General features: G+C 33.5%; 1 protein-coding gene across 7 annotated transcripts in view; it reads left to right on the forward strand.

Annotated features, from left to right (window-relative positions):
- LOC145247986 (innexin unc-9-like) overlaps positions 1 to 18,723 on the forward strand; it is an 849,617-nt gene that overhangs the window by 578,585 nt on the left and 252,309 nt on the right. For 3 of the 7 annotated variants that reach the window (XM_080109645.1, XM_080109644.1, XM_080109648.1), the window contains one exon: positions 15,400 to 15,457. The exons of the other annotated variants lie outside the window; for them this stretch is intronic. The gene's annotated coding sequence lies outside the window, so the exon portion shown is untranslated. The remainder of the gene's footprint in view (positions 1 to 15,399; positions 15,458 to 18,723) is intronic. 7 annotated transcript variants of the gene reach the window in all.

Here is an 18,723-nt window from a genome sequence, read left to right on the forward strand (position 1 = left end):
TTAAAAAAAAACGTTTACAAGTTTTTTTTTTTATATAGATGTACATAGCAATAATTTTATAAGTATGTTTTAACTTAAATAGGGATGGTATAATTAAATGATGAGGTCTGCCTTCGCGTATGGCCTCCATAGAATGGAAATAGGCATAAACTTTAATAAATACTTTTCATATCTATCTGCGTAAGTATACTTTGATAATTATGTTTCAGCTTGAAAAAATATGGTATAATAAAATTATGGGGTGTTCGTTCGCGCCTTACCTCCATAGAATGGAAATATGTCATAAAGTTTACCAAGTGTCTTTTTTAATATAGATCCACAGAATATTGTGATAAGTGTTTCAGTGTGAATAGATCTGGTATAATAAATTATGGAGTTTATCTATTTTATTTTTACTTTCATCATATTTTGCTTTGGTTTTGATACCCTCAAATTCGATGCTATCTCTTTAGACCCCCCCTTCCTTTACATAACCTATCAGACTTTCGTAAATCAGAGTCCATCTTCTGTAGGCTGTTTTTGAACCCAGTCAACGACGGGTACATTTGCTAGTATATATATATATATATATATATATATATATATATATATACATGTATATGTGTGTGTGTGTCTATGTGTGTGTTTTACGATAGCATTATGCCCCACTATTTTTAAAATAGCTCGTGTTTACCGAAATTTTCTAGATTTTATTATAAGTGTTTAGTAATAAGAAGGATCAAACAATATGGTGACAAAGAAAACACTTCTTTAAAAATATAAATAAAGCATATAAAATTAACCAAAGAATATTAATAGAAAACTCATTAAAATTTATAGAAAATTCATTAATATTAATAGAAAATTCATTAATATTAATGGAAGTAAAACTATTCAGTGAACGGTAAGGGGGATTAATTGACTTACTGAGAAGATAATATTCAAACGAAGGATCTTTTCTAAAAAAAAAAAGGTTTTAAATAACTTCCAACATTATATATATATATATATATATATATATATATATATATATATATATATATATATAATATCTTGTGCTTCCTTTTTTAAAATTAAATATGTTTTAACTCTTTTTCAAGATGTCTTTTAACATGTTTTATTAATCATATATATATATATATATATATGGCTGTGTGTGTGTGTCTATATATACATATATATGTGTGTGTATATATACATATATATCAACATTTATATATGTATATATATGTTAATTATAAAAACTAATAAATTATAAACATGTTATCCGTTCTCTTGAAGTATATATATATATATATATATAAATATATATATATATATATATACTAGCTGTACCCTGCCACGCGTTGCTGTGGCTCAAATTGGCGCAATGGAAAAAGTTCCAAAATGAGAAAAAGCATGGTTCTTATAGGTTTAAATTTCCATTTTGCATGGGTACAGTTTTTTTTGTTCCATTTTCTTAGCTGATATAGAGAATTTCTGGTTTGGTGACTCTTGAATATGTAACATAAATTGTCCATGTGAAAAAACAGTCAGTGTGTAACTGTAAGGCCCACAATTGTAAAGATTGTTCCCTGTGCTTTGTTGATGGTTATTGCAAATGACAATAAAATTGGAAAGTGCAATTTGCTAAAGTGTAATGATGTATCCGGTGGAATCATAGAAATGCATGGAATGAAGATATATTCATCTGTGAAATGTCCTGTTAAGATTGCTGTTTCTATGATATTGTTTAATATTTTTTTTTACTGCAAGCTATGTGCCATTGCAAAGCTTGGATTGGTTTATATTTCACAACATGATAATTAGTACACCAAATTTCAGTTACAATACATGCGGTGGCATCCCTGGCAAATATAACTGTTGGATAATTAACCACTTTATCTGCTTTCACAACAGTGTCGATGGATTTGTATTTGACTACCTCACTTGGAATTTTACATTTAATTATAGCGTTAAGTTCATGGGCATCTTTGTATTGACCTGCAAGAATAGCTCATTCACTCAGTGAAATGGAATTCCTATATTTTGAATATCTGCAAAAACCTTTTAAACTAACTATTCTTTTGATGAAATAAAATTACAGAAATTACAGAAGTTAAAAGTCAAAGAATTTTGCCCTTAACTCTGATCAGCTGACACTTTTTCGTACCCAATTTCCCACAAGTGATGCAAAAGTTTTTGTGCAGATCGAACAGTCTGCAACTGTACATTCATATTTTGAGTTAAGTTTAATGTCTTCACATGGAACAAAAAAGTAGAGTATTTGAGGCAAGCATTTATTTCATCTGCTGGTGTTGATTGAAGAATAACAGGTAACATTTGTCTGAAATCTCCTGCAAGCAATATTACTGCATTCCCAAATGGTCTGACATTGCCACGCAAATCTTGCAAGGATCGACCAAGAGCCTCAAGTGATTTTTTGCGTACCATTGTGCATTCATCCTAAACAATAAGTTTGCATTTCTGCAATATTTTCCCCATATTGGATGTTTTGGAGATGTCGAACATGAGATTTTTGAAAAGTTGAATGTTTTAAAGTAGAATAAATAATTCTTCTACTTGGCAGCAAGGTCGCAAGTATTCCTCATGCAGCAAGGGTTAAGGCTATGTCATTTTGTTACCAAATAGCTGCCAAAATCAATTTAATTAGAAAGGTTTTACCAGTTACTTCTGGTGCTGTTCAAGGTAGCAGTAATTTCCAAATAACTTCTATTCTCACAGTCAGTAAATTAGGTGACTAAAATAGGATTTATCCATGTTTTGACAATGCCTTATACACTGTAATTAATTTAGGAGACTAAAATAGGATGAGGGATTAGAGATGGGCAGATAGAGAGGAAGATATATAGATAGAAAAGAGACAGTGAGAGGAAAATAGAGAAAGAGAAGGAGATAGAGAGATAAAGGGATTGATAGATAATCAGAGAGAGAGGTGGAGTGTTAGAAACAGAGAGGGATGAAACAGAGGAAAGGAGAGAGATAGAGGGAGTTAGAGAGAGAAAGGGGCTCAAAGAGAGATGGAGAGGGTGGTATAGAGAGAAAGAGATTGAGAGAGGGAAAGGAAGAGATGGATAGAGAGAGATTGAGAGAGGGGGAGAGAAACAGAAGGTGAACTACACTTCACCGTTTTTTTCCTCGTTCAGTAGAGAAGAAATCTTTCGAGACTGAGGCAATTTTAATGTTTTTTTATTATCCAGAGTACCCCTTTTTTTTGGGGGGGGCTAGATTTTCCTCGCATTAGAAACCGACCGGGTTATCTGTACTTTCACTTAACAAATTAATTAAAGAAAAACATATTGTAAAATTTGAATTTAACAGGAAAATACTATTTTAAAAAATAGCACGGTAACATAAGTGCATAAGTGCCACTTTAGGTACTCCTTGGGCGTTGAGTTCCATGGCGACCAACATAATTATTTAATGGTCGCTCCCTTAGCCCCCCCTCCCAGTCAAGGTTAATGCATGCGCATGTAACATTTTTTTTATTTACTGACGTTGGCTTAGTAACTAAACGATTTATTGATAATTTCGTAACCCTTAAACGCATGCCGGAAGATTTAAATTGGTTCATTATTGTTGTAAAAAAAAAAAAAGTTTCATTCAACACAAAACTAAAAACACATATTAATGATAAATGATTTATTATTCTATTCATTGAAATTTAATTTTTAAATTAAACATTTTAAAAAAAGTTAATAAAAAAATAGTTGCTTATGTGCGCATAAACAACTTGTTTTTTTTTTAGATTAGGTCCACCTTATAATCACCCCCTTCCCCAACCTCCTCATATTAAGAACAGCTTCCGGAATAAACACCACTTTTGGAGGGGGGGCTATTTGCAAAATTTAACTGATATTTGTTGTCAGCATACCCACCCGAAAATACTATTAAAAAAAAAAGGAGGGGTTCAGTGCCCGTGGCAGAGAAGTAGATTTATTTATCAATAAAAGTTGCGGAGAAGTAAATTTATTTATCAATAAAAGTCATTTAAAAAAGAAAATTGTGGAGGTGGACCTAAATGTTTTGTTTTCGCACTATTCAACAATTTGTTCATCTGCGCATGTAAATTAAAAAATATTTGTAAAAGTGAGAAGTTATTAGTAAAGGATTTAGTTTTTTTTTTAATTTATTTATTTTTTTTTTTACATTAGATCCACCTCCACAAATGTTAAGAACGGCTTTCAGAATAAACACCCCCAACCTCTCCATGTTAACAACGGATTTTGGAATAAACACCATTGGGGGGGATATTTAAAAAAAGTCGATAAAAGTCCTCATTTAAAAAGAAATTTAAAATCAAATGTTTGTAAAAAGTGAGAAATTATTAATAAATGTTTAGTAACATTTTTCGGTGCTAATGCAGAGAGTGATCTGCGCTATTTTTTAAATCGTGTTTTTTTTTTTAATCAATTGCAAGGTTAAAGTACAGAATAGGTACAAAACACCCTCCCCCCATGTTAAGAATGGCTTTTTAAATAATATAACGTTATTTCAGCATGGATCACTCTCTGCATGAGTACCCATTTTTTTTTAATATTCATAAAAAGTAAAACTTTTTTCAAAATAAATAAATAAATAAATAAATTATAAACACCCTAACTTCCCCATGTTAAGAATGGCTTTCGAGGTTTATGGAAGGGCGTTTTTTTTTGTTTTTTTTAACATGGGGGGTTAGGGTTTTATAATACGTTGAGGCATGTCGTAAAAATGAAACAATTTAGAAAAAGTTAAAACAAACTTTTTTTATGTAAACAATGCCATGAAAATAAACTAAACAATTAAAACGTAATGTTTCATGAGTGAAGCCTTAACATAAATAAAATTTAAAAAACATAAGTACATAAATGAATTTAAAGTTTTAAAATATGGGATTATTATTATTTTTGTGTGTGTGTGTGTGTGTGCTAATGTAGAGAGTGATTCGCGCTATTTTTTTAAAATCGTTTTCCACGTTTAAAGTTTTATGATATGTTTTTATTCAATTATAAGATTAAAGTACAGAATAGGTACAAAACACCCTCCCTTCCCCATGTTAAGAATGGCTTTTTAAATAATAACATTATTATTTCAGCACGGATCACTCTCTGCACGAGTAAGTTTTTTTTTTTTTTTTTTTTTTTTACTTATCGAGTTAACAGAAAATGAAATCTTTCGTCAATTCGTGGCTGTGAAATGAATCGAACCGGAAGTTCAGTTTTATCAACAGAACAGATTCGCAGTAAAAAACATATATTTATTTTATTTAATATTTTAATTTTAATAAATCGCGAGGTAAATTTATTTCAATAACATAAAAACATATCTCGACTCTAAAGATGGGTTGTCTGAAAATTTCAAATAAACTGGTAACTTAGAAATAGGGTTTTATTTGTTTAGAACAAACCAACTTTACATTTTTATATATATATATATATATATATATATATATATATATATATATATATATATATGATTAGTTTTTTATTTGGGAAAAAGAATTCCAGCAGAGTGCTCAATTAAAAGGAAAATCCAAATTGTAAGAGCGTATTTATATTTTGTGTACAGAAAGTTGTTAGTTGAGACAGATCATTGGTACCGTCGGTTTCAAGTCCGATAATAAGGCCCGTTTTAGGTATATATATATATATATATATATATATATATATATATATATATATTACATAGGACTCACCACATTATCAAGGCCCAGAGGCCACTCAAGGATAAGGGTTAAAGAGTGTACAGTAGAAATTGGACAATATAGTAATCATTAGTAATGAAAATTTGGTAAATTTGATAACTTATATGGAACGGCTCATCAAGAACTTATTTACTTTAGACTTGAATACAACCATATTGTAGTCAGCCGGAAAGCAGGAAAACGGAAGACAATTCCACAGGCGCGCAGTTGTAAGAAAGAAGCTTTGTTCATGGAATCTACGTTTAGGTTTAGGCACAGATAAAGAGTGGGGGGAATTATTGATAGTGTTTACGGATAGACGAGTGTTTCTTGTGAAAGTTTGGCGAAGTGGGACTATAGATTGAAGCTCAGTCGAACACTTTCCATGAAAATAACGATACATCAGAGACAAACTCGCAACATCTCTTCTGTGAGATAGAGGTTGCAAGGAGGAGAAAAAGACATCTCCTACGAGGCTACGAAGTCTATTTTGAACTCTATCAAGGCAGGACAAGTCCTTTCTAGCAGCTCCTGCCCAGATGTGGCAACAGTATTCCATCCTTGGACGTACCTGGCTCTTATATAGATAGAGAATAGCATCAGCAGTGAGATATTTACCGGATCGATAGAAAGATCCCACCATTTTTCCAGCGGCCTTGGCAACAGATTTGATTTACGTGTTCCATTTAAGATCAGGAGTAATGGTCAAGCCCAGAAGTTTGTCAAAACTTGAGGCCTCCTGAAGACGAGAGCCATTCATTTCAATTGATGCCAGATGTGGATCAGAATGTTGATGATGTAAAGAGAGAAGCTTGGTTTTAGATGCATTAAAAGTAACCAGCCACTCCTTTCCCCATTGTACTACGTGCTCAAGATCAGAGGAGAGAGAATTGGAGAGAACTTGGTCGTTTACTGTCTTAGATGTGCTACCATAAATGGTAGTGTCGTCAGCATAAATGTCTACAAATGATGTAAGGATGTGATTTGGAAGATCATTAATGTAGATCAGGAAAAGAGTTGGGCCCAGGATGGACCCCTGAGGGACACCGGCATTAATACTGTGAGCTTCTGATTTTTGCCCCTCAACTACTACTCTTATGAACCTATCAGAAAGAAATTATTTAATAATTGAAAAGACTTTTCCAGCTATACCATAGCTAGCGATCTTATGAAGTAAACCTTTATGCCATACCCTATCAAAGGCTTTAGATATGTCAAGAGCAATTGCCCTAGAAAGATTGCCACTGTCGAGAGATTTGCTAATCCTATGCGATATAACTGTAAGCACATCTACTGTAGATCTAGCAGAACGGAAACCATATTGAGTGTCACTAAGAAGGTTATTTTTGTTGAGATGGTTGATTACTTCTGTATTTAACACAGATTCTAGCAACTTACTCATGACGCACAGGAGACTTATTGGCCTGTACTGAGAGGGGGATGAACGATCACCTGAATTCTTAAATGCAGGGCATACTGATTTTCCAGGGAGATGGGAAACTATTCTCCTTAAGACAACGTTTAAACAGTTTTGTAAGTATGGGCGCTAGTTCAGGTTGAAGTTTTTTGAGTACTATAATTGGAATACCGTCACGCCCAGTTGCTTTACTCGAATCAAGGTTTTTGATTAGCTTGGTAACATCACGTACAGATATACGTATATCACATAGCGTGTTTTCTGATACAGGAGGAAATATTGGGGGTTGGCGGCCTTGGTCGCAAAGAGTAGAATTAGCTGCAAAGTTCTTGACAAAGAGTTTGGCTTTGTCTGATGCTGACGAGATTACCTCAGGTCCATTGATAACACTGGTCAACACAATATTTTTGGCAGGCAAAGTAAGACTGGTTTCTGGGGGTTTCACGGGCGCTGAATCCGAATCTGACATTAGTTTTTTTCAAATTGGCTCTAGTTTTTGAGATATCACAGGGGGGTCGTTTGTCTGAAATCACCCATTCGCGACCATAGCTAAACGTACAAAAAACAAAACGGCTAAATAGTGCATAAATGTCAGATATTGATTTTTATGATAATCTTAAACCACAAAGACAGTGTAAAATCTCAATCTAACAAGTTAAGTTAGATATAACATCATTTCATTTATCCTATGACTGAACACTTTTCATAGATTTCGAGGATATACAAAAAGTTTGCTAAAAATTTGCTGAATTTTTATTCTCCAAGTGAAAAACACATTTACATAATCAGTTATATATCATAAATTAATACAAAGCATTATACACTAGATTCTTAGTTACAATGAACACACAAAACAATATTTTATTCACAAAACTAAAATTGACGTTTATACGATTTTCGCTTGTGAGCAACTTTTGGGCAGTCTCTCAAAAGGTTCCAGCAGTAGTCTGCCATCATGTGCTCATCCGATTTGCCTTGATACCTCTCTTCCATTGTTTTGATGTCTTGATGGAATCTCTCTCCCTGCTCCTCACTGTAATCACCAAGATTACCAGGAAATCTGTCGAGGTGGCTAAACAAAAAATGAACTTTTATGCTCATATTTGCCCCTAGTTTTCCATATGCAGTAAGCATCTTACGGACCAATTGCTTGTAATTGTCAGCTTTGTGATTTCCCAAAAAGTGTGTCACTACATCTGTGAAGAACACCCAAGCATTTAACTCAACCGTGTTCATATGATTAGTGAAGTCAGAATCCCTCATGAGCGTTCGAATCTGAGGTCCATCGAAGATGCCACCTTTAGCTTTTTCGATGGAAAGACCTGTAAATTGCCTGCATATGTACTTGAAGCAATCCCAATCTTTGTTCAACGCCTTAACAAACTGCTTCATGAGCCCTAGTTTTATGTGCAATGGAGGGAAGATGATTCTATCCCTGGGTACCAAAGGCTCATTGATGACGTTGGCTGTTCCGACTTCGAGACTTTCTCGTTCTGGCCAGTTCTCCCTTCTCCAGTGCTGGATTCTTGCTCTGCTATCCCACAAACAAAGAAAGCAGGGATACTTTGTGTACCCACTTTGCTGACCAAGCAGAAAATTCACCATTTTCAAGTCCACACAAATCAGCCATTTATGAGTGTTGTAATTCAGCTTTTCAAGAACAAATTTGATAGCATCATACTCTTCTTTTATCTTAGTAGAATGGCCAATTGGTACAGGAGCAAACTTATTGCCATTGTGCAAAAATACAATTTTTAGACTTGCTTTCGAGCTATCTATGAAGAGACGCCAATCTGCTGGGTCATATGATGAGATCCCCATGCAGAAACAAAAAAGACCAGGTCGTCTTCTTTAGAAAAGAAACGAAGCAAGCTGCCTTCCCTTGTCCTATAGTATGTTATTTTGTGCCAGAATCAAGAATGTTTTTCTCCTGGAGTCGTGATGCAAGAACTTCAGACTGCTCCTTCGACAAACAAAGGTCTCGCACTAGGTCATTAAGTTCAGATTGATTGAAAAGCTGAGGGCCATTTGAGGGTTCTTCATAGTCACTACAGCTATCATCACTTGATATTGAAAGATCAGCTGGAATCTCTTCGGTTTCATCGATTTCAGGCAAACTGGTGAAAACAGGCACAGGTAGATCCTCAGAGTGCGCAACAGGACGGATAGCAGAATCCAAGCTCGGATACTGCCAGTTTGCTTTCTTGTGCTTGTTAAACCCCGTCATATCATTGAGACAGAAGTAGCGGTCATCAAAATGATTGTTGGGCTCTCTCCACACCATTGGTACAGCAAACTTCAACTTCAGCTTACCGTTGGTCCAACCGCGGAGACTTTCTACACAGGTTTTGCACATCATATGTGGGGCCCAAGACTTGTCTTGGTCACTAAGTATCATATCGAAGTATGCTTTGTACACCCTCTTGACAAAGTATGTAATATTCCTCTGCAACATCTTCTAGAAGAACTCATTTTTCTCTCTGGAACTCATTTTCAACTGTGGAATTAAAAAGAAAATTCTTAATTACTGTTTAATTTATACTGCAACTATATTTATGGAATATGTTATTAAGTAATTACAGTATATAATTATATAAAAATTCTCCCTATATAAATAATTATATAAAAACTCTCCCTGAAATGCTTCAATATATACATAATCATTATAATGATTCAATAATATCAGAAAATTATTATTTACTGCTTCTATATTGAAGTATTTCAGGGAGAATTTTAGCAGTTTAGGCTTATTTGGGGCTATCAGTATCTTCTAAACTAGAGCCAATCTGGCAAAACCAATGTTATATTCGTAATCAGCGACCTTCAAAACTCCAGAAAACACTCCTAGATGGTCTGCCAAAGAAAAAAAATAAAAATTTGTTGACCAGTGTAATAGTTGGGATGGAGCACACGCTTCTGTTCAGGATTCTGTTTGCAATTTGCCAAAACTGGTGGTAACCAAGCCGCTGCTCAGCTACTTTGGACTTAACAGATTGAGCATACAACTCTCTTGCGTTCCTTATTACTGTCTTACAATAGTTGCTGGCAGTCCTGAAAACGGCTTTAGTTTCCATACATCTATTACGTTTGAAGCAGTGGAAAAAGTGATTTCTGTGCGCAATGGCAGCAGCACATTCTGGAGAGAACCATGGATGGCTGTTAGGTTTTTGCTGAAACTTTTTAGAGGGTATGAAATGGTCAATACCTACAATTAACCATTCAGTCAGGTCTAATACTATAGAGGACATATATATATATATATATATATATATATATATATATATATAGCGTGTCAGGAGGCGATGAAAAAACATCCAATAAAGTGCTTAATCGTGGATATGAGGGCTGAACATACAATATTTATTCCGACACTATAGATACATATTTCAAGGTCGTATCATTCGTTTCATTACGCCGAATAAACCATGAGTCTTAAACGATCGTTTAACGTTTTTTTCTGTTTGTTCACTTTTTATTGTTTTCAGTTTTTCAATGTCGCTGATGAAATTACGCTGACTTTTCCAACCTCTTATAGTTGATTCGGCGTAATGAAACAATGGTACGACCTTTAAATATGTGTGTATAGTGTCGTAATAAATATAATATATATATATATATATATATATATATATATATATATATATTAATTGTCTGTATTTTTGAGATGAGGTGTTTTCTTTGATTGAGATTGTCGGACTGACTTCCTCATCTTAGTTGTTATTGTCATAACGTTTCGGCCGACATATGGTCGAGTGGTCCTAGACATTGTATCAAAGTTTACAGTTACCCAAAGGTACTGAGTTCAATCCTGAATGAAGGCAGTGAAAAAGTAACATTCAAAACAGAGAATCAGCAACTATGTCCCAAATCCTAGCTGGAGTCTTAGCACGGTACCCCCGTAATAGTAATAAAGGGTTGGGTTCGAGACTCCTAACAAACGGTTCCTCAGTTCGATACAAAACACCTGACGAACGCCGGAGGGCAAAACGGCCGAAACGTTATGACAATAACAACCAAGATGAGGAAGTCAGTCCGACAATGTCAATCAATCAATCAATATATATACATATATATATATATATATATATATATATATATATATATATATATATATATATATATATTGGATAAAAATTCAATATTGCGTAATGGAAAAAAATGTATTTGCAGCTTCTCTCCCAATTTTCGTATTTTAATCATGTCAAATCACACTTCAATTCCTTTTGACGGATTGATTGTTGCTATTTCTTCTGGTTAGTTAAGGTCTAATGCATTCACTGATTGAGATAATAATTAAGTGACTGATTGTGCGCTACGAAACAGAAACTGTCAAGAATTGTATAAGTCAGCTGAATTAAAAGAATAAATCATAAGATGGTCAACATCATGAATTTTTTAAATATAACTTTTTGTCATTTATTCTGTCTGTCTGTCTGTCTGTCTCTCTCTCTCTCTCTCTATATATATATATATATATATATATATATGTATATATATATATATATATATAGAATGGTTTTATTCGTTAGTCATATAAGTGTTATTTTTGCCAATTAATTTTGGAATGATTCCAAATTCTTTCATGATTGATGTGTCTTTTGCAAGTATTTCTCTTTCAGTGTAAATAGCCGTTTGTCTTCTTTCCTACGACATTTACTTCCTATTTTACTTTTCTTTATACCATGCAATCTATTTATCATTTCTATCTTCAAATTAGCCGTGAACGCCGTTCATACAGCTGGCGGAAAATATCGCCAGTTTTACGTTTCTTCGAAAATGGCCGCTTAAGTTAAATTACGTCGAAGCGTAAATATTAGTTTTGAGACGATTAATCGGAACCTGGATGAGGAATCCCAAAAAATCCGAAGTTTCTGAAATTATCGGAATTTGTATCGAAATCGGAAAAAAATTGTGCGTATTTTCTGATGCCAAAACGATTATATAATTTGCATTTTTATTTGATTTTTCTTAAAAGCAAAATGTTCTACTCTTGATAGTGAGGATGAACTAATTAAAATCTATTTATGTTTTTACTACCGGCAAAACTAAGATCGATTGATCACCCCCTTAGTTTATATTTTACGTTTGAGACAACTTCTACACATTTAACATCTTTTTTACGGTAATCGCCAAAAATAACCGCTGAAGTTAAATAGTTAGAGATTAGTAAAGAATTGGTTGTTGGTAAGTTTGTTGTATTTGTTTTACGGTATATCAACCCTTTTTAGTCATTTCATGCCGAATCCAGTCATTTTGAAACAGAAGTTTAATAGTATATATATTTTTTTTTCAAGTCAATTTCTATTTAACTCATAATTGAGACCCTAACAGGTACTACCATTGCGGGTCAGAGTGGACCTGGGAGCAATGACAATTAAGGGGTGGCTCCACACTCCCCAAAGCCCACAAGCTGGAGCCTCACCATCGGATAAAGTTTAAGGTCATATCCAGGACAAGTAAAGAATTGGAATAGGTAATTATATTGTAACATGGAAGTTTATACAAAAACAGTAATTGTATAGGTATCGGGAGAAATATTGGAATCGTCCCATCACTAATATTTATCACACTTATATATCGTATATCATGGCTCGACGGATAATTATGCTCAGTGTAATCGATTCAAAATGACAAAATTCTGATAGGCGAAATTTCGATCCTCATTAGCCGTATACTATAAATGCAATTAAAAATTGCTAAAACATTCTACTTTGCTGATGGAGTTAGAACAATATACTAACAGTTACACATAAAGATTAACGAGCTGGATTAGACGCACATAAAGTAGGCCGAAGGTTACATCGGCTGAAACATTTCGGTAATAATAACCAAGTTAAGAACATTAGTCGAAATAATAGCAATACTATAAAAATACCATTTCCTGTACACCTAGTGTCAGGTGAAATGTTATGAGCCGAAACTTATCGCTAGATCTTTCTGTCCGTAAAACACTTGTGATGGGACTGCATCGCTTCAAATTAAAACATGACCGTCTCTACATCTAATGCAAACTGGTTCCTCTTATAGACCGACATATGAAGTTTTTGGGTTTAGTTAAGTTCAGAAAATATTTTCAACCCATTACAAAGCCATAATTCGCCCATTCATGGGGTATTCTTGCCACATCTGAACTGACACATTTGCTGGTTGTCTTTAACGTTTTGAAAGATACTTAACTCTAATTAGTCTAGCACTATCAGTAAGCTCCATCCACTCTTCAGCGTTTCTAATTCCTCCATTGTTTCCTGCTTCTATGACTATTCTAACATGCATAAAACTATGTGTGCTGTGAAGGTTGCAAACATTTCAGTGCGACACCTAGCGACGTATCTGGTATGCGGGGAAGAGATGAAAGAGGGTGTGCGGGTTTCCTGCGGCGGTTAAACTGATGTAGCTGAATTAAAGCTTATTGGAGACTTGTAGAAAAATGTGGAACTATAAGGAATAGAGGGATATTAGAAATCGTGGGATAATATAATACGAGGAAGAAAGGTAACAACTTGAAAGGAAGACACAAATTGAGATGGCTGTATTACAGAGTAAAATATCTATACAAGGAGTAAGAGATTAGATGAATTACGATTGTTTAAGATTATAAACAAGGGGTAAAAGATAAGTTTTTGTTGTTTTTTTACAAAGGAGTCACCATTTATCAAGGTCCAGAGGCCATTGGAGGATAAGGGTTAATAAGTGCACAGTGGCCAATGGGCCAGTGACGTAGTAATTGTTAGTAGTTGAAATTTGGTAAATTGGATTTCTTAAGGGGAACGGATCATCAAGAACTTGTATACGTTGGACTTTAAGATGACCATAGAATAGTCAGCCGGAAAGCAGGCAAATGGAAGAAAGTTTCACGGGTGTGCACTTCTAACAAATCAGCTTTATTCATGGAATCTACGTTTAGGTTTAGGCACGAATAAAGAGTGGAGGAAAATATTTTTTAAGCTAGTCGAGTTTGTCTCGTAAAAGTTTGGAGGGGATAGTTTAATAGAGAAAGATGAATAATAATAATAATAATAATAATAATAATAATGATAATAATAATAATGATAATAATAATGGTGATGATGATAATAATGATAATAATAATAACGATGATAATAATAATGATGATAATAATAATGATAATAATGATGATTATAATAATAATGATGATGATAATAATAATATATACATATAGTCATCTGCTATTGTCTATTAAACTATCAGTTTGTTTGCAAACAAATAGGGCTTCGCTTAATACGCGTCCGGTGAAAATATAATTAAAAGTAGTCAACCTAAGGATGAGGAGGACTTTATAGTCACCCGCATACAGTACTGTTTCGTTGTATACCTACGCATCAATGCGGCTAGACATACTCCTTATCCCAGCCGAGAATAGAACCTACAACCGTCGTGTTGACTGTCGACAGCTCTAACCATCGGACCACAAATCAGTACCCGTAAAAATTTCTACTCAAACTTCTATAAAATTAACATTTGCCTGTCTCACAGTGCTCAGACTTTGAGTTTGTTTACAATACAATTAGTGGGCTTCGCTTAATCGCTTAAATACACGTCGGGGGAAAATATATTTACAAGTGCTCAAATATTATATATATATATATATATGTGTGTGTGTGTGTGTGTGTGTGTGTGTGTGTGTGTGTGTAAAATAAAAATACCAGCGATGGCTGACGTTATGTTGTTTTGAAAAAAGAAAAAAAACCTAATGAATTTATGAAATAATCAACGGTTCGTCCCTAGTGCAAAGGAAAAGTACATAAAAAGAAAATGATCATAGACCATGCGAAAATGAAAAGAAAATAGTGTTAGAATCCTACCAATATCGGGAAGGAAAAACATATGTGTGTGTATATATATATATATATATATAAATATATAAATATATATATATATATAAATATATATATATATATATATAAATATATATATATATATATATATATATAAATATATATATATAAATATATATATATATATATATATATAAATATATATATATATACATATATATATATACATATATATATATACATATATATAAATATATATATATATATATATACATTCCGCTCACCCGTATTCAGTCATCCTTCATTTCTGGCAAAGGTTGATTGTTAATGGTGCTGACTACGTACCACGGTATGTTCTGGAGCACAAAAGGTTACTTATTTTATTTTGTCACGTCCGTCCTTGTAGCTCTTTAAATTTTTAAGTTAAAATTAAGTGTATTTACTTTTGAAACGACCCCCGTACAAAAAACCAGGTCTGTTTCGTTGTACTGTTTATTGCATTCAAAATAATCGAAGTTTCTAATGAAGATTTTTTTCTCTTCCAGGTAAGACATTGATTCATGAATCTGTCCTTTGGTTTCATAATAAAAATGGCGATAATAGGTAAGTCTCTGTTCATATTCTGAAAATGCTACTGCATGACATAACGTTTTTATGAAACTTATTTTTAAATTATGTATTCTGTTGCTGGGTATTTAAGATAAAGAGTATCATTTGTATTTTTTTATTATTTCGATATCTGGTCTCAAATATGATGAGGTGTTTCTCAAAATGTCCCGGTCTGGACATTATCTTCCTGTGTGATCCTAATGTCAAACTGGAGAATCTGTACTTTTAACTCAACCTGTTATTTTATACACGGACTAGATTTTTCTTATCTTGCTACAATTACCGGATAAAAATATTTTATAATTCCTTATTCTGAGAAATAATTGAATTCATTCAAAAAGTATCGCTAAAAAACAAAAAAAACAACAAATAAATAACATCTTCTAATTCTTAATCATATTCTAATTATTGCCTGGAGTTATAAGTGAACTATCTACTTCCAGGAGTTACTTATCTTCTTCCGTGAGCGGGATAATAGGATCCTTAGTCGGATTCGAAAAATACAGCGGTTAGAGTGAAAAACTGTCTGGCCTGCAAAACCATGATCAGCGTCGTCGGGCCAAAGGCAATTAGCATTAAACAAACTGTTTCTCAAATATTGAACTCCTTAGAACTGCACGGGACGAGAGACAGATGCCATTTAAGGGGGAATAAGAGATGCGATATGAACAACAGACAGAACTTTGTTGGATTTAATAGTGTCAATAAAAACTGGCTAAACTGTGACATCAAACCAAATCACTTATTTTTTAGCTGTTTTTACATGTAAATCAGGCGCTACGGGTCTATATCGAGAACACCCACCTGAAGAAGTTCACATGAGCCGAAATGCTATGAAAATTATACCAAAGTTTAAAACAGCAGCCACAATAATTTCAAACATAGAACTCATTCGTTATTTCTCTCAATAGTAAAGTAGTTAATCTTAATTTTTCAATATCTCTAGTCCTAGTGCACTTTTTCGTGTGACCTGCATAATTTTCCAAGTAAAAAACAACAAATTATTGTGTTGATCAATTTGATAATTATCAAGCTATGATCTGCGTGTATTCACTAATTATAGGTTTGCATCAACGTGTACAAGCCTTCCTTTGACGGTATGTGCGTACTTGTCTAATTGGCTTTTCACTGAAAACAATGGTATCAAGGCAGTTAGACGAATAGTGTACTATGACGTGTTTGAAATGTGTATCGGAACGCCTATACGAGCGTTAGCTCGGATGTGGATATATGTGAGAACACGTGTGTTTATTGATCGTTTAGCCGTAAAGCCGAATACAAGGTTAATCTAAAGATTACAATAAGCGCGCGCAAAGTGAAAAAAAAACTTACGTCATACCTGAGTAAGAATCAAAAGTATTTCGACCTTTGCTCCGGGCACTTGTCGCCGTTTATTTACCGAGACTAACGGTGGATTTTATTTCGTTTTGAGGCTATCTATACGGATAAATGGATGGATACATTTTCGATCGAGCACCCCCGCAATGTCAACAAAAAATATGGACGTTCTGATAAGTGAATGAAAAGAAAAAAGTAATATATGATTACACTTCGTACAAATTCTCCTCTGCTCCCCCCACCTTTCAGCTACAAGTAACAGTGCCATTTTACAAGTCTGTTTGTTCTCCTTTCGTTCATCTCTTTATTTCAAATATCGTTTTAATATATGTACTTGATAACGCCTCTGAATAGTAACATGTTCACGGCAAATGGGACGACGCCTTTAAACAGAAGGGGAAACACGCGGAGCAAATATACATAAACTCACACACATACATAGACATTTCTATACATATGTAAAATAACCCAGGATGTTAATGGCCCTTAAACATATCATTTTTTCCAACAGTGAAAAAGAAGAGGGAATATATTATGTGTATGCACATGTATATACAATTCCGGCTTATCAAAGAAATTAACTTGCGATGTATATTTCAGCGTGAGACAGCTATGATATTTGAACGGTTCAACACACTGGATACATGAATGGATTATCAAAGACAAAAAGCAAAAAGAAAAAAACAATGTATATATGCTGCTATACATCCGTACAATAACCAACCTGAAAAAAGACAATAACATACGATTGGAGATATACACATATTAAACACATCATTATTTAAAGATAATTATATTATACGGAAAATAAATTAAAAGAAATGGGTACATTAAGGCAGTTATGTATGTGTGACTACATTATAAAAATACATTGTTCAACCTGATAAAAAAGTGCATATATATATAAACACTTCTAAATATAAGAAATTTTGTACTGCTATGGTTGATGACATTATTAGTTGGGGAATCAACTATAAAGATGTAAACATGACATCGTTCATGAGGATAACCCATTATTCAACATAAGGCAATGGATATATATAGATACCGTACTTTTGAATACTGTATAAAATCATACGATACAAATTTTACCAGTGAGTTATCGAGGATACTTTATATGTTTTATCTACAAAAAGAAAAAAAAAACTTGATGGATATCAAAGAATGGCTTTTCAGTTAAATTGAAATACTGTGATGATAAAAGGAATGCTAATGCAATACGGAATGTTCCTTTTTGTGATGATGAATAAAAACGTTTTATATCGCATGCCTCAACTAATTCTATTGCTAGAGATGGATTCTCCGATATATTCCTAAACAGAATTTATTCTAGAAAAATAAATCCCGGATAACTACCAGAGGGACTACGTGAAGCTTTTCGACATGCTAATTGGAAGTATATATGTGCAATATACAAACCTCCAACCTGGAATACTCATGTAAGAACGTGTTATTATCTAGTTATTCACCGTCCAATCTAATATAAAAAGCGATTACGTTCTTGTAACGATGTTTGCGCAAGAAGTCTACAATAAAACAAGGGTTACGTAATCCGTAAAAAGCATTGATATTAAACTTGCTTGGCAAAGTCAGATAAAGATTGCATGTGCCAGGAAAAGCGGGGAATTTCTTTGTATATTAGTTACAGAACGAAATTTTGAAAACGTGTTCTACCCTATTATATTTTTTTACACAAAGAGAGAATTTATACATACATCTAGTGAGACAGAGAAAACAGTGGATAAGAAATGGGGAGATAAAATATGTAAGAAGAACGAAAAAGGGAAACATCAACTAAGAATAGAAAACTCAGCCTTTCGGGACAATGCATCGCGATTCTGTTTTTCGATGTACTTACTAGAAAAACTTATATTATATGAGAAAAAAACAAAGCGTCAACCTGAAAGGATAATACGTACGCG

The sequence above is a fragment of the Euprymna scolopes genome, chromosome 26 (genome assembly GCF_053919585.1).
Source record: "Euprymna scolopes isolate OS-2025 chromosome 26, ASM5391958v1, whole genome shotgun sequence".
Classification (NCBI taxonomy): domain Eukaryota; kingdom Metazoa; phylum Mollusca; class Cephalopoda; order Sepiida; family Sepiolidae; genus Euprymna; species Euprymna scolopes.